The sequence below is a fragment of the Odocoileus virginianus genome, chromosome 11 (assembly GCF_023699985.2).
Source record: "Odocoileus virginianus isolate 20LAN1187 ecotype Illinois chromosome 11, Ovbor_1.2, whole genome shotgun sequence".
NCBI lineage: Eukaryota > Metazoa > Chordata > Mammalia > Artiodactyla > Cervidae > Odocoileus > Odocoileus virginianus.
This window is the reverse complement of record NC_069684.1, coordinates 48,588,057-48,611,132: the sequence shown is the minus strand read 5'-3', so window position 1 is coordinate 48,611,132 and position 23,076 is coordinate 48,588,057. Positions and strand designations below refer to the sequence as shown.

At 37.4% G+C, this 23,076-nt stretch overlaps 1 protein-coding gene and 1 pseudogene across 20 annotated transcripts in view; one reads left to right on the top strand and one right to left on the bottom strand.

The window, feature by feature from the left end:
- The window catches only part of CDC42BPA (CDC42 binding protein kinase alpha), a 290,294-nt gene that overhangs the window by 246,239 nt on the left and 20,979 nt on the right, over window positions 1–23,076 (bottom strand). The window lies entirely within an intron of this gene.
- On the top strand, window positions 21,397–22,437 carry LOC110151808 (large ribosomal subunit protein uL18 pseudogene; annotated as a pseudogene).

Sequence of the window (23,076 nt, the reverse complement as noted above, 5' to 3'; positions counted from 1 at the left end):
CCTTACCCAATTTGGAACTATTCTGCTATTCCATGTCCAGTTCTAATTGTTGCTTCTTGACCTGCATACAGACTTCTCAGGAAGCAGGTAAGGTGATCTGGTATTCCCATCCCTTTAAGAATTTTCCATAGTTATTGTGATCCACAGAGTCAAAGGCTTTGGCGTAGTCAATAAAGCAGAAGTAGATGTTTTTCTGGAACTCTCTTGCTTTTTCGATGATCCAACAGATGTTGGCAATTTGATCTCTGGTTCTTCTGCCTTTTCTAAATCCAGCTTTAACGTCTGGAAGTTCACGGTTCATGTACAATTGAAGCCTGGCTTGGAGAATTTTGAGCATTACTTTACATAGATCCCACAAAAAAAATGAGTATGAGTTATTATTATTAATGACTGAGTCAAGTAAGATGTTGGACAGAAATAATATTCACAAGTCAACTTCACTACTATACATCAAAAAAAGCTTCTGAAAAGTCATCTAGGAAGATATCTAAAATAGCATTTTATTTATTTACAATATTATAGTAGTTTCAGGTGTAGAGCATAGTGATTCACTTTTTTTATAGGTTTTACTCCATTAAAAGTTATTACAAGACAATGCCTGAAATCAACTGTGCTATACAATACATTCTTACTGTTTATCTACTTTATACACAGCAGTTTCTGTCTTTTAATCCCATACCCTTAATTTACTCCTCCTTTCTTCCCTCTCTCCATTGGTAACCAATAGCTTGTTTTCTACAGCTGTGTTTCTATTTTGCACATACATTTGTTTGCATTATTTTTTAGGTTCCACATATGAATACCATACAGTATTTGTTTTTTTCTGACATTTCACTAAATATAATATTCTCTAGGTCCATTCACATTACTACAAATGGCAGTTTCATTCATTTTTATGGTTGACTAATACTTCATTGTGTCCATCTGGTCAAGGCTATGGTTTTTCCAGTGGTCATGTATGGATGTGAGAGTTGGACTGTGAAGAAAGCTGAGCACCGAAAAATTGATGCTTTTGAACTGTGGTGTTGGAGAAGACTCTTGAGAGTCCCTTGGACTGCAAGGAGATCCAACCAGTACATCCTAAAAGAGATTAGTCCTGGGTGTTCATTGGAACAACTGATGCTGAAGCTGAAACTCCAATACTTTGGCCACCTCATGCCAAGAGTTGACTCATTGGAAAATACTCTGATGCTGGGAGGGATTGGGGGCAGGAGGAGAAGGGGACGACAGAAGATGAGATGGCTGGATGGCATCACCGACTTGATGGGCATGAGTTTGCGTAAACTCCGGGAGTTGGTGATGGACAGGGAGGCCTGGCGTGCTGCGATTCATGGGGTCGCAAAGAGTCGGAGACGACTGAACAACTGAACTGAACTGAATACTCCATTGTGGGTTTCTCTGGCAACTCAGTGGTAAAAAATCTGCCTGCCAACGCAAGAGACTCGGGTTCAATCCCTGGGTTGGGAAGCTCCCAGGAGAAGGAAATGGCAATCCACTCCAGTATTCTTGCCTAGGAAATTCCAGGAAAGAGGCTGGTGAGTTACAGTCTCTGCAGTCGTAAAAGAGTCAGAAACAACTCAGCAACTAAACAACAATGAGTACTCCATTGTACTATATCTTGTTGATCCAGTCCAAGATACATTAAGTGAGGAAACCAGTTCAGTTCAGTTTAGTTGCTCAGTCATGTCTGACTCTTTGCAACCCCATGGACTGCAGCATGCCAGGCTTCTCTGTCAATCACCAACTCCCAGAGCTTGCTCAAACTCATGTCCATCGAGTTTGTGATGCCATTAAACCATCTTATCCCCTGTTGTCCCCTTCTCCTCCTACCTTCAATCTTTCCCAGCATCAGGGTCTTTTCCAATGAGTCAGTTCTTTGCATCAGATGGCCAAAATATTAGATACTTATGAAGACTGCTACTATATTTTTAAATGTCCTTATTTCTTCAAAAAGAAATTAAAAAGTTAAAAGTGATTGCCTACAAAGTGTGAGTAGGAATGAGGTGGAGTGATAGGATGGTAACAAGTGACAGTGACACTTATCTGAGCATTCTGTTCTGTGTGTAATTTTAGCCTTCAAACAACATAACCACAAGAGAATTATTTAAAAAAAAAAAACTTATCCAAGTAACTTTACAACAAAGTATTTTAAATATATGTCTTCAGTCAAGTGAAAAAAAAAAAAGGAATACAAACAACTTGAACTCCACTTAGATTGGTTCTTTGAATCAGTAGGTAGCAATTATGAAACTATTTTACATGTAGTGTAGTTAATAAAAAAAATAATGTTCACCTGTTGCTGGAAGCCTTGGTTCCCACTGTGAGGAAATACAAACATGGGAATAAGAGGTATCAAGAAAGAAATCTTTCGTGTTAAGTCAGAATACAAAGTGCCAGGACTTCCCTGTGGTCCAGTGGTTAAGACTCCATCCTTCCACTGCAGGGGGCAGGAGTCTGATCCCTGATCAAGGAGCCAGGATCCCACATGCCAAGCAGTGTGGTAAAAAAATAAATTTAAAAAAAAAAGTTTAAAAAAGGATATATAGTATAAATATAAACTCAGACACACACACACCGTAACATACTGAAGACACTGCAGTATGACATACAGCTATCTCAGCAGCAACGAGCATATATAACACCCAGACACTGATTTCTATTTACCCGCCCTCACCAAAAGGAGGCTAGGTTACTGCGATGAATGTTTAATGTGTTCAACACATCGTGACGATGGACAAGAGACATTATGTGCCTTCTGGTATGATGTACTGAATGAACAGAATATCACTTATTACTACACACCTGCCAAAGACAGATAAGGTGAAGGTGAAGGTGAGTTGCTTAGCCATGTCCGACTCTTTGCAACCCCATGTACTATACAGTCCATGGAATTCTCCAGACCAGAATACTGCAGTGGGGTAGCCTTTCCGTTCTCCAGGGGATCTTCCCAACCCAGGGCTCAAACCCAGGTCTCCTGCATTGCAGGCGGATTCTTTTACCAGCTGAGCCACAGGGGAAGCCCAAGAATACTGGAGTGGGAAGCTTATCCCTTCTCCAGTGGATCTTCCCAACCCAGGAATCGAACCAGGGTCTCCTGCATTACAGGCAGATTCTTTACCAACTGAACTGTCAGGGAAGCCCCAAAGACAGATAACTCAACTCTAATCACAAGGAAATAATCAGACAAACTTAAATTGAGGAACAACCTATAAAATAACTGGCCTGTGGTATGACAAGTTTCAAGACACAACATGGACCCTAAAAGGTAAAAAAAAAAAAAAAAAAAAAAAATTGGAAGAACTGCTCCAGATTAAAAGATTTTAAAGAGACATTAAAACGAAATGTAGAATTCCCCGGTGGTCCAGTGGTTAGGACTCCATGCTTTCACTACTGAGGGCTCAGGTTCAACCCCATCAGGGAACCAAGATCCTACTAACTGCTCAGTGTGGCCAAAAAATAAAATAAAATAAAAACTAAATGCAATGTGTAATAAAGAATTGGGACTCACAGCCAAAAATATAAAATAAATACTGTTGTAAAGGAAGGTATTGGGATAACTGATGAAACTTCAATATTAAAGGTATATTATACTGTATCAGGGTTACATTTGCTAAGTTAATCCTCGTATGGTAGAAAGATTTAAGAGAATTTTTTAATTTCTCAGAAAACAGACGTTGAAGTAGATATAGGTAAGGGGGCAAGACACCTACAATCCAGTCTAATTCAGCAAAAGTAATAGGTATGCATGTGTGTACAGAGAAAAAATAGCACAAATGTGGCAAAACATCAAGGACAGAAAAATATAGGATACATGGGAGTTCATTAAATTATTCTTCAAATTTCTGTAGGGCATTGTAATTTTCTTAATAAAAATTTTAAAACAAGATTTCAACATTAAAATGTGAAAAAAACAAAAATTTTCTCCACAGTCAACAAATGATTCAAAATGAAAAAAAGTCAGAAATGAAAATGTATTAGACTAATAATACCTAAATTCAAACTTGCTGTTTAAAGCTGTTGTTCAGTCACTAAGCCGTGTCCAGCTCTTTGCAACCCCATGGACTGCAGCATGCCAGGCTTCCCTGTTCTTCACTATCTCCTGGAGTTTGCTCAAATTCACATTCATTGAATCAGTGACGCTACCTAACCATTCCATCCTCTGTTGTCCCCTTCTCCACCTGCCTTCAATCTTTCCCAGCATCAGGGTCTTTTCCAGTGAGTCAGTTCTTTGCATCAAGTGGCCAAAGCACTGGAGCTTCAGCTTCAGCATCAGTCTTTCCAATGTATATTCAGGGTTGATTTCCTTAAGGACTGATTTGTTTGACCTCCTTGCAGTCCAAGGGACACTGAAGAGTCTTCTCCAGCACCAAAATTCAAAAGCATCAATTCTTCAACGCTCAGTCTTCTCTTTGGTCCAACTCTCACATCCATACAAGACTATTGGAAAAACCATAGTTTTGACTATATGGACCTTTGTTAGCAAAGTGATGCCTCTGCTTCTTAATACGCTCTAGGTTTGTCATCGACTGTCTTCCAAAGAGCAAGCATCTTTTAATTTCATGGCTGCAGTCATCATCCACACTGATTTTAGAGCCCAAGAAAATAAAATTTGTCACTCTTTCCATTTTTTCTCACCTACTTGCCATGAGGTGATGGGACCAGATACCATGATCTTAGTTTTTTAAATGTTTAATTTTTTAAGCCAGCCTTTTCACTCTCCTCTTTCACCCTCAAGGGGCTCTTTAGTTCCTCATCACTTTCTGCCATTAGAGTCCTATCATCTGCATATCTGAAGTTGTTATTTCTCCTGGCAATCTTGATTTCAGCTTGTGAGCCATCCAGCCCAGCACTTCACATTACGTACTCTGTATAGAAGTTAAATAAGCAGGGTGACAATATACAGACTTGACCTACTCCTTACCCAATTTGGAACCAGTCTGCTGTTTCATGCTTCTTGACCTGCATACAGGTTTCCCAAGAGGCAGGTAAGGTGATCTACTATTCCCATCAATTTAAGAATTTTCCAGAGTTTGTTGTGATCGACACAGTCAAAGGCTTTAGCATAGCCAATGAAGCAGAAATAGATGTTTTTTTGGAATTCCTTTGCTTTCTCTATGATCCAACAGATGTTGGCAATTTGATCTCTGGTTCCTCTGCTTTTTCTAAAGTCAGCTAGTACATTTAGAAGTTCTCAGTTCATGTGCTGTTGAAGCACAGCTTGAAGGATTTTGAGCTAGCATGTGAACTAAGTGCAACTGTATGGTAGTTTGAACATTCTTTGCCCTTGCGCTTATTTGGGATTAGAATGAAAACTGACCTTTTCCAGTCCTGTGGCCATTGCTGAATTTTTGTGATGCATTGAGTGAGCACTTTAACAGCACCATCTTTTAGGATTTCAAATAGCTCAGCTGGAATTCCATCACCTCCACTAGCTTTGTTCATAGTAATGCTTTCTAAAGGCTCACTTAACTTCACACTCCAGGATGTTTGGCTCTAGGTGAGTGACCACATCGATTCTTTTGCAACCCCATGGACTGCAGCCAGCCAGGCTCCTCCGTCCAGAAGATTTCCCAGGCAAGAATATTGGAGTGGGCTGCCATTTCTTTTTCCAGAGGACCTTCCTGACCCAGGGAGCAAACCTGCAGCTCCTGCCACATCTCCTCCATTACAGGCAGATTTTTTACCACTGAGCCACCAGGGAAGCCCAATAAGGCTATGAATTTCTCCCAAAGAAAAAGCACATATTCCTCAAATTTTACATATCATATAAAAAGATTATTAGACATTGCATAATCCTAGATTAAGAAATCATGTTCTAAAAGATTTTAAATATGTAGATATATTATACCAAACTATATGTCATCAGAGAAAATACCACCTGGTTTTAAAATATTAGCCTTTTAAGCCATAGAAAAGGCTGAGAATGTCATTTTCCACATTCCAAGCCTCAATGAATTCTACTTCCTGTGATATACTTAGAAGGAACTAGGAACAAGTAAGGAACTTAGGATGTGGTATTCAAGTAACAGGGTAAACTTACTGCACAGATTTAAAAACATCTTTCTTTACAAAATCTTTCTTTCCTTACAAAATAGTCTTTAAAATAAAAACAGGTGGTGAGTTAGATTTGTCCCACAGTGTCGTAGTTTCCTGGACCCCGGACCAACAAAACAATTAAACAGAAATAAGTTCAGTAAAATGTCCATGAATATGTGAAAATTTAGTGTAAAATCAAAGTGGTAGTTCAAGTCAGTGGCAAAAAGATGGACTATTTGGGGCTGGGGGCGGGGAATTAATCCAAAGTCATACAACTCCAATTAAAGAAATAAAAGTTTGTAAAAACTACAGCACTATCAGAGGAAATAATGGACCATATTCCTGTAATCTTGAAGCAGAGAAGACTTTCTTAGCAAAACATAGCAACGTGGCCAGAAGCCATAAAAGAAAGAAGTGCTACAAAGACAGAAATATAGATCAATGGAACAAAATAGAAAGCCCAGAGATAAATCCACATACCTATGGACACCTTATCTTCAACAAAGGAGGCAAGAATATACAATGGAAAAAAGACAACCTCTTTAACAAGTAGTGCTGGGAAAACTGGTCAACCACTTGTAAAAGAATGAAACTAGAACACTTTCTAACACCATACACAAAAATAAACTCAAAATGGATTAAAGATCTAAATGTAAGACCAGAAACTATAAAACTCCTAGAGGAGAACATAGGCAAAACACTCTCTGACATAAATCACAGCAAGATCCTCTATGACCCACCTCCCAGAATATTGGAAATAAAAGCAGAAATAAACAAATGGGACCTAATGAAACTTAAAAGCTTTTGCACAACAAAGGAAACTATAAGCAAAGTGAAAAGACAGCCTTCAGAATGGAAGAAAATAAGAGCAAACGAAGCAACAAAGGATTAACCTCAAAAATATACAAGCAACTACTCCAGCTCAATTCCAGAAAAATAAATGACCCAATCAAAAAATGGGCCAAAGAACTAAACAGACATTTCTCCAAAGACATACAGATGGCTAACAAACACATGAGAAGATGCTCAACATCACTCATTATCAGAGAAATGCAAATCAAAACCACAATGAGGTACCATTACACGCCAGTCAGGATGGCTGCTTTCCAAAAGTCTACAAGCAATAAATGCTGGAGAGGGTGTGGAGAAAAGGGAACCCTCTTACACTGTTGGTGGGAATGCAAACTAGTACAGCCGCTATGGAGAACAGTGTGGAGATTCCTTTAAAAACTGGAAATAGAACTGCCATATGACCCAGCAATCCCACTTCTGGGCATACACACCCAGGAAACCAGATCTGAAAGAGACACGTGTACCCCAATGTTCATCACAGCACTGTTTATAATAGCCAGGACATGGAAGCAACCTAGATGTCCATCAGCAGACGAATGGATGAGGAAGCTGTGGTACATATACACCATGGAATATTACTCCGCCATTAAAAAGAATTCATTTGAATCAGTTCTAATGAGATGGATGAAACTGGAGCCCATTATACAGAGTGAAGTAAGCCAGAAAGATAAACACCAATACAGTATACTAATGCATATATATGAAATTTAGAAAGATGGTAACGATAACCCTATATGTAAGACAGAAAAAGAGACACAGATGTACAGAACAGACTTTTGGACTCTATGGGAGAAGGCGAGGGTGGGATGATATGAGAGAACAGCATCGAAACATGTATATTATCAAGTGTGAAACAGATCACCAGTCCAGGTTGGATGCAAGAGACAAGTGCTCTGGGCTGGTGCACTGGGAAGACCCAGAGGGATGGGATAGGGAGGGAGGTGGGAGGGGAGTTCAGGATGGGGAACACATGTAAATCCATGGCTGATTCATGTCAATGTATGGCAAAAACCACTACAATACTGTAAAGTAATTAGCCTCCAACTAATAAAAATAAATGGAAAAAAAAAAGAAAGAAGTGCTAGATTTATCTACATAAAAATTTAATTTGCAGTATATGGGAAAACCTGCAATATATACTTAAAAGAATTAATACATAGAACAGTTTTTTACACATCAATAAAAAAGACTAATATTAGAGAAATGGGCAGAGCATACAAAGGGGATAATTTAAAATAAAAAGATCAAATGAAAAATATCAAAGACCTGGATGCAAATCAGAATTTACATATTAAAGTCAAAATATCAATTACTGATCTTGGGATAGGAAGAAAAAATGATTCATAATATCCTGTTTCTGGGAAACAGGTACACTCATACGCCATTACAGGGAATTTAATAACCACTTTGGGGAAAGAAAACATTTCAGTAACTTTAAGTATTTTAAATGTGCATTGCATTTACCCCAAAATTTCACTTCTGAGTATCTAATCCTGAATAGTACAAAGATACATGTACAAGCCCTGTAACACTCTATGTAGAACAAATATCTGGAAACTACCTAAGAAACAGGGAAATGGGTATATGGCATACCCATACCATGAAACACTATGCAGTCAATAAAAAGAATGAAGTAGACCTATATGAATAGGGAAACACCTCTTAGGTGTATTATCAGGAGAAAAAAGGCAGTGACAGAACAGTATGTACAAAATTATCATGTTTATTTTAAAAAAGGAGAAGTTGTACATGTTTTTATATGCACACATATCCCACCTAAATGAACCCACAGAAAAAGGGTCTAAAAAGATAGAGGCCAAAGAATCAATAGAGATAATATCTGAAAGAGAACGGACATAGGGAGCAGAAAAGGAGGGACTTTCACTTTCATTATTGAAAGGAGAGAACCAATTGGTTAAAAATATGGAAGCTGAGATTAGACCCGAGTTCAAGACTAGGGTTTGTAACCTATTAGCTATATGATCTCATACTACTTATCTTTTCTGAACCTCACTGCAGAACGGAAATAATAGAACCTAAGTCAATGGGTTGTTTGTTTTTTCACTTTTATGGTAAATATATATACTTAAAATATGCCATTTTAGCCACTTTTGAGGGTACATACCAGCATTAATCACATTCACAATATTGTACAACCATCACTGATTTCTATTTTCAAAATGTTTTCATCACCCCACACAGAAACTCTGCAACTATTAGGTAGTAATTCCCCACCCGCCTTTGGCCCCAACTTCTGGTAAACTCTATAATCTACTTTATTTCTCTGTGAATGTCCCTTTTCTGCTGCTGCTGCTGAGTCGCTTCAGTCGCGTCCAACTCTGTGCGACCCCACAGACAGCAGCCCACCAGGCTCCCCTGTCCCTGGGATTCTCCAGGCAAGAACACTAGAGTGGGTTGCCATTTCCTTCTCCAATGCAGACGAAAGTGAAGTCGCTCATTCGTGTCCGACTCTGTGCAACCCCATGGACTGCAGCCCATAAGGCTCCTCCATCCATGGGATTTTCCAGGTGAGAGTACTGGAGTGGGTTGCCATTGCCTTCTCCAGTCCTTTTTCTAGATACCTCATAAGTGAACCATTCAATAAGTGGCTTATTTCTGGCTTATATTACTTAGCATGACGTTTTCAAGCCTTGTCCAGGTTATAGCAGTATCAGAACATCATTCCTTTTTGTGGCTGAATCATACTCCACTGGGCACGTGTGTATATCACATTCTCTTAACCATTCATCAATTAATGAACACTTGTATTATTATGAATATCACTATGAACATTGGTGTATAGCACCTTTGTGGTGTTGTTGTATTGTTTTATAATTAAATAATAAAATACTTAACGTGTATTTCACATATATAAAGGTTCAATAACTGCCAATAGTTTAAATAAACTTGTGTTAATGTAAAACATGTACATTTTTTTAAATAATTGCTCCTAAGTCAGAGCAAGATCTGATGGTAAAATAATAATATAACTAAATTAGGAAAGAATATATCCAGGAGGAAGATACTGATCAGAAGAGAATATTTGTAAGTGAAAAACCTAAGTAGTAGTCTTTCATGCACAGTAGATAGGGATGCTGACAAATGAACAAAATATTAATCCATTTGATATGTCATTCCCGTCATGGGCTATCAGAACTTAAATCTGTGAGAGTAACTATCCTGATTCCAATACCATTCTTCACATAAACTTCTAATAAAAATATTTTCTGCAAGAAAAAATAAGCACTGACAGGGCTGACACAACTGACTCTAACACTTGATAGACACATTCCTTATTATAAATCGCTAAACTAGCATTCTAAATTCACCTACTTTGCTTCCTACCAGTGAAATTAGTGAAAATATGAGCATCCCTAACTTAATCAGTTCTGTAAGGTTGAGTCTCATAAATTCTCCCAGAAGATGTCTTCATTAATCATTTAATTCTATATTTAATTCTTGAGTTCCTGTCCAGTACCAGTCACTGTGCTAGAAAGGACCAGTTACTTAGGCTTCCCATAGTAACAAGTTAATCTCATCACATACCTCTTTCATGTATCTTCAGTTATCACCACTATACTAATGCATAAATAAATAACAGGTTCAAAGGATATTTTATGTGAGAGCTTATTTGGGAAGTAAATCTCAAAAAGACAAAATAAATATGACACTATATAAATTTATATCCACTCAGCTGGTCAAAATACTACAATCAAATAGTGGGGTTTTGTTTTGGGTTTTTTGGGCAGTGCCATGCAGCATGTGGGATTTTAGTTCCTTGACCAAGGATTGAACTCATTCCCCTTGCGGTAGAAGTAGGGAATCTTAACCACTGGACTCCAAATGATGTTTTAAAATTATTCCATATGTATAAAATATGACAAAAGTAAAAAAAAAATAGTTTGGCCATTTAGTTTCTATTTTTTACATGTTTTTAAAACATTTAAAAAGAAACATGAAGGGTCTTGCCTTACCAGCTATTTAAAATGTGTTTTAAAAGTATCAGTCCAAATATAGGTAGATTATCTAAAAAACAACCTATGTATACCATAAATGTATTAGAGTAGGGTATTTTCATGTTCTTGGGAATAACTTTTTTAATCAGATGCCAAAAGCAAAAACTCTAAAGGAAAAGATAGAAAGATTTAATAAAAATTTAGTTATATTTTTAATTGAAGTGTAGTTGATTGACAATATTATATTAGTATTAGGTGTACAGCATAGACATTTGCTATTTTTGCAGATTATACTCCATTATAAGTTATGTAGATAATGACTATAATTCCCAGTGCTACGCAATATATCCTTATTGCTTATTTAAAAGTTATGAATTTAATTCTCTGAATAAATTTAAAGAAAAACTAAATTATTGGATGTTTCTTAAATTAATTCTCAGTTTCTTTATGGAGACTATTTATTAACCCAAAAGTACTGGCAAGGTAAGTATTAATATTTTATAAACAGATAAGATGAAAACATTAAAAAAAGCAAGACCTGGCTATAAGATGATTGATAAAAAGGATAAGGAGCTCAAGTTAAAATGAAAATAATAATGCCCAGTGGAGAATTCAGAAGGATGTCTTTGTCTGCTAAAATGTTTGCGTTTGGGACGGTGTCAAGTATATATATATATTCAGTCTTGAGCCTCCCTTAATTGTTAAGGTATAGTTCATTCTAACTGTGGAACACCTATGTCATATTCAAAGTTTCCTAGGAATTCTCAAGCAGATAAACACTAATGGAAAAGAAGGGAGAGGCCAAGGGAAAAAACATAACTCACCCAAGGCTTCTGAAACAGCTCAACCCTGAAAAGATGACCAGCTGGGGTGGGGGACTGCCTTTGACAGGTTTCAAATACTCATATATACAAAAAAGAAAAAGGAATGGGAACTGGAGGAGAAGAGAGAACGTGGAACTGATAAGAAGAAAAAGGAATGGGAAGGGTAGAGGGTCGAGGGATGAGAAAGCAGAGACTTCCCCATGCCATGAGTTTGTGGGGGAAAAGAAGTCTTACAGAAAGTGTACAGAACTAGATACGTGTGGGTTTGCTGCAATTCTGTAGTAGATATCTCCTAAATGGCAGATAAGAGGCATGGTAATATATGGTCCAGGGAAGGGAAGGGAAAGGAGAGGTGGTAAGGGGTAAAAGACAGGAACCCAGGGGCCATATCCCTACTAAAATCCTCCTCTTCCCCCATACCTCACAATAGCTACTAGAGCTAGACACCTGATCCAAGCTATCTCAATTAGATTCTCTCTCTCTCAATTAAAAGAAATAGAGAGCAGGAATCATAGGAGAGCATCCTTGGGAGACACCTAAAAGACAGTGATTAGCTTTATACTTTGATACTTACATTTGGCAGTTTTAACTGAGTAACCTCTAAAGGAAGAGAAACGGAATGTATGTCAGGCAAACAAGAGGGGAAAATTGATTCAGGAAAATAAACTACATTAGTCCAAAAGATAATGAGAACATATGGAAAATAAATATTTTTAAAGTTTTTTAAAAGGAAAAAATGGTAGAAATAAATCTAAATAATTCTGTATTTACAATAAATGTAAGTAGTCTATACATTACAGTCAAAATACAAAGATTTCACACTGAGAGAGAAAAATTCAGTCAGATGCTTTCCCAAAAACCATCAAAATACATTCTGTACATTTATTTACAGAATGTAAATAAAAGGATGGAAAAACAAACCACAAAAATAACCAAAATAAAGTCACATTATTTATATTAATAAAAGAAAAAAGTGGAACTGTAGCGCAAAAATCCTAACTAAAAATAATGATGGTCATTATATGAAAGATGCAATTCATCATGAAAATGTAATAATTCTATATTTTATGTACTTAATCTAGTACTACTCAAAGTATATAATAGGCAAAACCTGAAAGTTACATGGAAAAATTGGAAAATATCCCATCAAGATAGGTAACATTAATACACATTAATTGATGGATGAAGCAGACAAAAATCAGAAAATCTAAATAATAAGCTGGGTCTAGTGGACACATACAATACAACAACTGCAGGAGAAACATTACTTTGAAATACATGTGAAACATTTACATACATGGAACAAATACTGGGCCACAATGGAAATAAGTTGGAAATTTTTTAAAATAATAACTTTTTAAAGTATTTGGAAATTAAAACATATTAAAAACTGACAGTTCAAAGAAGAAAAGAGAAATAGGAAATTAGAAAGCATATAACATGGAACATTTGGAAGTTTTAACTTCCAAATTATAGTAACCTCTAAAGGAAGAGAAATGGAATAAAAAGGCAACATATTAAAATGTGGGAGATGCACCTACAGTAGTAGTTAGAAATTCAAAGCCTTAAAATTTATATTAGAAAAGAAGAATGCTGAAAATTAATGAACTAATCAAAGAACTTCAAAAGATGAGGAAAAGAACAAAAGTAAATGAAAGAAAATAACATAGATGAGGGTACAGATTAAAAGAAAATAGAGAAAATCAGCATTACAAAAACTTGATTCTTTCACAAGACCTCTAGAAAAGAGACCAAGAAGAGAGAAGACATTAATAAGCAATATTAGAAATGAAAAAATGTACACAATTACTGATATTAAGACAATAAACAGAAAATCATTATTTTGAACAAGTTTATGCCAATAAATTTTAAAATTAAGCAGACAAATTCCTAAAAACGCTCAACTTGTCAAATGACACAAGAAGTCACAGAAAACTTAAATAATTCTACAGCTAATAAAGAAACTACTTCATCAAACTTTATACTTTATAAAATTCTACTAATAAATAAACTACTAAATCTCTACTTTAAAATCTCTCCAAAAAGAAAACTCCAGGATAAGACAGGATTTGTCACTGAATTCTTCCAAACTTTCAAACATCTAAGGCAGTAATGACACTAGCTAGCATTACATGAAAGAATACTTTTCACTCGTTTTGTGTGGGCAGCACGTTGATGCCAAAACTTTACACCAAAACTTAAGAAAAGATTCTCTCTTGTGTACACAATGTAAAAAATCATAATCAAAGCTCTAGTAAATCAAACCCAAAAATATATGTTAAGCATCACAATTAAGTTGGGTTTAATGCCGGAATGTCAGATTGATTCAGTATTCAAACTTCAATGCTTATCACCACATCAACAGAATAAAGATGAAAAATCAAATGATTATCAAAACAAATGCAAAAAATGACAAAAATTTAATACCAATCTATATTAAAATGACAGAACACTTAAAATCTTTAGAAAATTAGGTGTATATATGTGTGTGTGTGTGTGTGTGTATCTCGAATAAAACTGCTGAGTAGATTTTATGTAAACTTCTAAAGTCACATTGCCAAGGACAAGATTCAAAGCTAGCATACTCATAATGACTCTAAAACTCAGCCATTCCCACAATACCCTAGCAGTGGTCATGAAATTATTTTTGTTCACATGCTATCTCCATTAAGGTTCTGAAAAACAACATACTCTTTTGAACAGTTCTACATTATAACCCGAATAATTACAGGTTTAACAGTTGTAAATGATGTAATTTCCAGTGTATTTCCTATTGCATATATGCTTTAAATAGAATTCTATTAAAATCTGGAATTTATGAAAATTTATGGGAAATGTCTACTATATAATCTAATTAGCAAAGCCACAAAGACTTATTTTCTGTTAGAAAAGTTCGGACTTAAATTTTTGACTCAAATGTATGTTAATACATAGGCCAATATCAACACTTTGCTTCAGAGTTTTCAGAAAGATGATGGGTGACAGAGTTTGGTCACTAGTTTGTAAGCTAGTGAAATAAACACCTGCTTCAATACTTTTTATAGGTGTTTGTTTTGGGAACTATGCATTCTCAAATAGTCCCTTTTGTTTTGCACCCAACATACCTTCACAAGCTAAAGCAGGCACCAGAGCAAGAAGTGAGACACTCTGTATGTGAGATGTGATAAGTATGCCTTTATTTTATAAAGTGGAAGATGAGCAATTATGTAATGGAAGCTGAAAAAGAAAAAGAGACTTGGTGTTCTCAACAGATGGATTTTAGGAAAGAATATTTAGGGAAGTTGAGGATCTGGAATCCCATTAAACTATATATATCCACAAACCCCTTGGGATGCCTTCATGCACCACTGGTACAGATACTTCAGTTTGAACACTACTACACTAGATTATCATAATCTTTAGCTTTAGCAGATGCTTTTAAGTGAAATTCACAATTTGCATTTTAACAAAAACAGGTTAACCTGGTATTTAAAATCACTCTCAGGTGTAAGTGAATTAAAATGACTCTCAGGTGTAAGCGAATGAAGAAATCTTTAAAAAGGACTCCACGCTGGGGGCTATGTTTTCTCACAGGGAACATTTGCCATATGTGTGGAGAGGTGTTCTGGCTAGGGCCAGGGATCATTTTCTCAACCCTCTCCCTTTCCTCCTCACTGGAAGGTAAGCTTGCCAGCTAGGGATCCCAGACCAGCAGTTCACAGTGTCAGAACCATTTCTCAGAGCCAGAGCTGCCTCTGAAGTTCCCCGGGACACGACTGCTGGCACTGGTGGCCCAAGCTCCTTTTAATTATTAGAACTCATTTTCTTAACTGGCTGCTCTGGTTTTACCAAAAACCAGATGGGGATAGATAGGTTCAGAGTCCTAAATCTTCAGGCTTTTTTTTCTGTCCGTACTTCTGACACCCCAAGCATGCCCGGGGAATTCCAAGGCTTCTCAGAACATAGCTCCAAAGGTTATCAATCAGCAGGTTGAGTTCCCCAATCTATGGGACAGAGGCGATCAGTCAACAACAACAGGCCTCCAGCCTCATCCCAGCCCAGGCAATTCTAAGCGAGGGTCCTGTCTTGGGTCCCAAGGCCCACTAAACAGGAGGCCCTGAGCAGCAGCTATCCCAGGTCTCCCAAAAGCAGCCCAGAGCACACAGGCCTGCCACCCGCAGCCAGTGCGTCTACTGCAGCAGACACTCCATGCCTGCACACAGCCAGAGGTAGTGGACCTAGGGCAGTGTGTCTCTAAGCATCCCTCATCCAGAGCTAGAGCTTTCACAAGTGCTCCCGCCCGACAACTGAGTGCAATAACAATGCCTCAGGCCAGGCACTGGAGTGGGACAGAGTACTACAGAGACTCAGAAGACCTGAACTTCTGTACTGGACATAATAAGAACTCCCAAGTAATCCTGGGCAGGTTACACACATCCTTTAGTATAAGACAAAAGAGAGAAAACCCACCTGGTCCTGGGTAAAACCAGACCCGTCAGTCAGAAAAAGAAAAGAAGTTCTAAGAACTAAAAGAAAAAGAAAAATTTAGAGTGAAGGAGTAAATATTGCCTAAGACTGTAATATTAATATTCTTCAGGCCAGAACAGCAATTTTCTGAAACTTATTTTTATGGTTCCTAAGCAGCACTTCCAGTGAGTAACTAAAATTAAACAGTTGTTTATATAACACTCTAAAATATCTGTTAGAAAATAGCAGGATCACTTCTAGTGTTTACTTATGTACATTATACATATGTAACATAAGAATTTTGATGGCAGCTGGAAAAAGGCAACAGAAATTCTCTAGCACAATACTGTAACAGCAACGGGCTCTCTGTTATTACCTGCAGGCAGCTAAGACCTTGCTTAGTTTATTATAGCTTTTTAAAAACACAGATGATAAATTATTTAAGTATTTAAAATAGTAACACTAGTTGCTCAAGAGCAGGTAAAAAGCAAACAGCAGAAAGGCACACCTCTACCTCACTTTTTGCTAGTGGTTCTTACATTTACTCAAGTGTACAGTCAGTGAAATAAGCCAGTCGATAAAGGACAAATACTGCATGATTCCACTCCTATGAGATACTTAGTCAAATACACAGACAGAAAGTAGAATGGTAACAGTCAGTGGTCAGGAGTAAATGAGGATCTGTTTTTAATGGGTTCCGTTTAGTAAGATGAAAAAGCTGTTAATGGATGGTAGTGATGGTTACAGCACCAGGTGAATATACTTGATGACATGGAACTGTACACTTAAAAATGGTTTAAAGGGAGAATTGTAGGTATATTTTACCACAATATTTAAAATAAAGATTTTTTAAATTCATAGAATTAAAAACTCAAAAACTGAGAAATTGAGAAATTTCATTAACTTAATCTTTTCTGCAACTAAAAAAATTTTCCATTATTTTCTTTTATTAGCAGAATATCAGTGCTCTAAGGAATATGACTTAAAGTCCATATACTAATGCAATACCAATGTCCTGAAAAGATACAGATAAGTCTCATAGATATTTTTGCAAGCAGACATTTATAATTCTTTTATAATTCTTTTGATATAAAATGATATAGAAATTCCTATATAGGTTTTCTAAATATACATAAACAAGAGTAATGAGTAAAGTATTTAACCCACAACAAAATGATGTTTCATGAGTCATTGTAAAAATATCTACTAAGAGCTAATACAAATTTTGTCTTACTACTCTTTCTGCATGAAAAAATAATAGCAAACATATCTAAGAACCAAAAAGTAAGATCTATTTGTGATGAAAATGTTTGTAATACATTTTCTTTCAAAACGCTTTACTAGCTTATTTTAAATAACTGTTGAATAATCCATAAACTCTTTCTTCTATAACAGGAAATGAATATAAAGTAATTAATGCTTTGTCTTACCATATCAGATATGATGGTGTAGTCTGACAGGTATTTAACAGTATACCTTGATATTTTATAACCCAAAATGTTACAAGAATTACTTTGTAAAAAAAAAAAAAAGATTTATTTACTTTTCTATATTTTATACTCAAAATGAAAAACTGAAGTTCAAGCAGTTCACAAGGTATGAACTAGTCATAATCCAGAAATTTATTTCCAAATAATTAATCTGAAACTTAGAATACAATATTTCATCAAAAGTGTTACAAATAGTGGTTAATTTTCCAGCCCACTTCAGTCTGTAAGTTTAAACCTAAGATTAAACAACTAATTTTCAATTCTTCCATTCCCCATCACTTTCAAGAGAGTGCCTGAACTTAATAGCACTGAAGATGTACTAATATTCTCAATCTATGATTCCTAAAGAAATACTAAATTGGTCCCTGAGTCTAGACTTCAAGGCAACATTTGGCTGAGCTTCTCTCTTAAAGACACCAAAGTTCTGCCAACTATTAGAAATTAGGCAGGCTGACCAAAGGATTTGATTCCCTGGCACACATGTGTGTGTGGAAGGAGATACATGATCCAATCAACACTCTCCCATCTATCCGGCCAGACACATGGCCCAACATGACCATGAAAAAATTCTCCTGGTTTCTTGCCTTAAACAGGGAGCAAAACAAACTGCCTCGATGGTACTAATGGAGGATCCAAACTTTTTATAAAGATTAAGCTGACACCCTCCAGCATGAAGCTGTGATTCTTAAGCAGAAGTGCACATTAGAATCAATCGGGAAGCATTTTAAAAATTCACAGACCATTTCTTCATCCTGAGTTAACCGAATCATAATCCCTGGAAGTGAGTTAAAAATCATATATATTTTGAAAAAGCCACACAAGTTATTTGGACGTATACCCTAAGTTGAGGCTTCCCTGGTGGCTGAAACAGTAAAGAATCTACCTGCAATGCAGGAGACCCAGGTTTGATCCCTGGGTCAGGAAGATCCCCTGGAGAAGGGAATGGCTACTCACTCCAGTATTCTTGCCTGGAGAATGCCAAGGATAGAGGAGCCTGGCAGGCTACAGACCAGAGGGTCCCAACAGTTGGACACAACTGAAGGATTCTCTCTCTCTCTCTCTCTCTCTCTCTCTCTCTCTCTCTCTCACACACACACACCCCTACCTTAAGCTAAGAATCACTGCTTTTAAGGACTTTACATCTTAAGTAATTGTTCAATGGCCACATATACCTATGAAAGAAAACCAAAATTTACTTTCTTGGTTTCATCTATCTGCTCCTGAAATAAAAGACCCAAATTCCATCCATCTAGCCCTAAAACAATTGGCCCAAAACCAAACCAGGTAAAGGGACCCCATTAAAAAGTCACAATGAAGGCTTTTCAGGATTTGGTGCTGTTTTCCTTGAAGAGTGCCAGGTAATTCCATACAAATTCTATCCTCTGAGTCCCACATGCTCCTGTCACTAGAGAGAGGAGGATCATCTACCATGGAAATATCAATTGAGAATAAAATCCAAGAACCTCCATCTTTGTCTCTGTCTCACATCATATGAGAAAGGAGGAATCTTATTTTTGCACTAGTCAAATGATTTTGGCACAGCCTAGTTAAAACTGCAGGCTTCCCTTGTAGCTCAGTCAGTAAAGAATCTGCCTGCAATGCAAGAGACCAGAGTTCAATCCCTGGGTGGGGAGGAACCCCTGGAGGAGGGCATGGCAACCCACTCCAGTATTCTTGCTGGGAGAATCCCACGGAGGGAGGAGTCTGGTGGGCTACAGTCCACGCGGTCACAAGAGTCAGACATGACTTAGCAACTAAACTACCACAATAAAACTGCAACACAGCCAGCTTCTGAGCAGCTGGATATAGATACACGGAGGGAAAAAAAAACACAATCCTACTAGCTGATTAAACTCATCACCACATGTGTCATGTGAACACAACACTCCTGACAATCTCAATTCCTCTCGTTAGGATGGTCACTCTCCTATCCTCATAGTCAGTATTTCATACCGTGCAGAAAAGAGGTGGCACTCCAAGTCTAAGACTCCTATTCGTAGAAAGACCTGCTGGCAAGGCTGGTCCTTGCCTGAAGTCTGGGAACTTGGGTGTGGGAAGTGTCCCCTCAATCCTGACAGGAGTTAGTGGCTCAATGTGCTTAAACTGTGTAAACAATATGGCTTAGGTTGAATGCTTGTGTTCTGGGCATCTGGAATTTTGTACGTGCTAGTCAGAGTTAGCCCATGTTACCAGGCTCCAAGGAAAACCTTGGGCAGTAAGTTTTTAATGAGTTTCACTCATTAAACAATTGTTGGTAATCAACACTTCATACATGATGTCACAGTTCACTGTTGAAGGGATTAATAGTATCTTAGGTGAACTATGGGAGAAGATTCTTGGAAGCTTCTATTTGGTTTCCTCTGCCTTCACCCCATAAGCTTTTTGTCTTTACTGATTTTGCTTTGCAGCTTTTTGTTACACTAACCATGACTATGACTACATGCTGAATTCTGTGAGTCCTGCTAGTGAAGCACCTATCTGAGGGGTAATCTTGGGGACCCTGTCAAACACATCTCCTCTCTCCTTAAATTTCCCATAACTCCCTCCACTCTCAGCTGATTACTATCTTAAATATTAATGAAACAATAGAAGCAATCAGAAGTGAACTCCTTTATCCTTCCACAACCCTGTAACTGTACCCTTGTGCTCTGCCTCTCTACTATTAAAAAAAAAAAAAAAAAAGGGCCCTGCTTCAATCAAAGACCAATCCCTGTATTTATTTTCTTCTTTCCTATATCATAAATCTCTGTCTCCTCAGCGGATCACTTTTATCAACCATAGTTCTCCCCCATGCTTAAAAACCCTCCCTAATCCCATGTCCCCTCTAACTACCACCAAAATTCTTTGCACCCCCCATCACTGTGAAACCTCTGTAAAAATTGTCCATACAATTGTCTATATACATGTATATGTATATATGTATTACATGTATATATATACATTGTATATACAGTATATATGTATATATATGTATACATATATCTATATATATGTATATAAACACATATATGTGTGTTTACGTGTGTGTCTTCCACTTTGCTCCATTTTCTCATCTGACTCAGTCTGGACTTGTGCCTGCATCCTAGCCACATCCACAACATGTGACAGTCCTTTCTTCAGAAGCTTTTCTTTTGATTTCCTGACAACATGTTCTCCTGGTTTCTTCTATCTCACTAGCCACTCTCCATTTCTGGCTCCTCCCACTGCTCAAGCTTTAAAATTTGAATGCTTCCAGGGTCAGCCCTTAATCTTTTTCTTTTTCTTATCTACAGACTAAAAATTCTCATCTAGTTCCATGGTTTTACCTGCAAGCAGATGAATCTGAAGTTTGTATCTCCAGTCCTAACCTCCGAAACAACTATGTTTCCAGACTAACATATCAACTACTTACTATTTCAAACGTGGCCAAAACAGAATTCTTCTCACCCTACTCCACTTCTCAGGCATAACAGTCCAACTTCCTAGGTGACTTGGTGGCAAAGAATCCCCACCTGCTAATGCAGGAGACGCAAGGGTTCAATCCCTGGGTTGGGAAGAGTCCCTGGCATAGGAAAAGGCAATCCACTTCAGCATTCTTGCCTGGACAGAGAAATCTGGTGAGCTATGGTCCATGGGGTCAGAAAGAGTCAAACATGACTGAACACAATGGCAATACAAGTGAGTAATTGTGATTAACAGTACGAGCGTAAAATCAGATTAAATGGTTTAGACCTTGACACCACCACTTAACACCCCAGTTTCCTCATCTATAATATAAGAATAACGCTACCGCTTTTTCCCCCCAATGGAGCCGTGCTGGTTCTGCAGCAATGTGGCAAGCCGCGGATTCGGGGTTCTGTTCCGCAGGATGGGGTTTGTGAAAGTTGTCAAGAACAAGGCCTACTTCAAGAGATACCAAGTGAAATTCAGAAGATGAGAGGGCAAAACTGACTACTATGCTCGGAAACGATTGGTTATCCAAGATAAAAATAAGTACAACACACCTAAATACAAAATGATTGTTCGTGTAATGAACAGAGATATCATTTGTCAGATTGCTTATGCCCGTATAGAAGGAGATATGATAGTTTGTGCAGCTTATGCTCATGAACTCCCAAAATATGGTGTGAAGGTTGGCCTGACAAATTATGCTGCAGCATATTGTACTGGCCTGCTGCTGGCCCGCAGGCTTCTTAATAGGTTTGATATGGACAAAATTTATGAAGGACAAGTCAAAGTGACTGGAGATGAATACAATGTGGAAAGTATTGATGGTCAACCTGGTGCCTTCACCTGTTACTTGGATGCATCCAAGTCCAGTAGTTCTGGACTTGCCAGAACTACTACCGGGAATAAAGTTTTTGGGGCCCTAAAGGGAGCTGTCGATGGAGGCTTGTCTATCCCTCACAGTATCAAACGGTTCCCTGGTTATGATTCAGAAAGCAAAGAATTCAGTGCTGAGGTACACTGAAAGCACATCATGGGTCAGAACATTGCAGATTGCATGCGTTACCTGATTGAAGAAGATGAAGATGCTTATAAGAAACAATTCTCTCAGTACATAAAGAACGTAACTCCAGACATGATGGAGGAGATGTATAAGAAAGCTCATGCTGCAATACGAGAGAATCCAGTGTATGAGAAGCAGCCCAAGAAAGAAGTTAAAAAGAAGAGGTGGAACCGTCCCAAAATGTCACTTGCCCAGAAGAAAGATCGGGTAGCTCAGAAGAAGGCAAGCTTCCTTAGAGCTCAGGAACGAGCTGCTGAGAGTTAAACCAAACCACAATTTTCTATCAAGATTTTTCAGATAAGACAATAATAAACCGATTGAACAAGCAAAAAAAAAAAAAAAGAATAACGCTACCTTCTTCATAAGGTTGTGATGATTATTATTAAATAGGATAATCCATGAAAACTGCTTAAACAGTACCTGGCACACAGTAAGTAATCAATACTAGCTATTGTTATTCAGCTTGTTGCCCAGAGCAAAAACATGCGTCATTCCATGACTAATGATATAAATTATGACCCAAAACACTCTGTCATGTCAAACTCTTATTTTCTTTAGCACTCCTAGAAATATCTACAGTAATCCTATTTATTTACATGTTTATTTCCTGAATTCCCCCCAAATTTTGATATAAGTTTCACGATAGCAGAGACCCTGTCTGCCTTGGTCATTGCTGGATCTGCAGAAAATGATACCTACCACATACTTGATATGCCATAAATACTTGTTAAAATGAATTAATGGGTGAACTCCAAAATCACTCTATCATAACAACAGATAACAAATCCTAAGGCTACTTATGCTTTGGTAGAAAGCAATTTCCAAGACTCCTTGCTTTAAAAACAAACACATATTCAATGGCTTCCCACTGTCCAGAGTCAAATTCAACTTATGTAGTGATACTTCTCAAATAGCCCCAACCCACCATTCCAACTATATGTCCCACTATTCCCTCACTCTGCTTCAAAGCACATGCCTTTGAG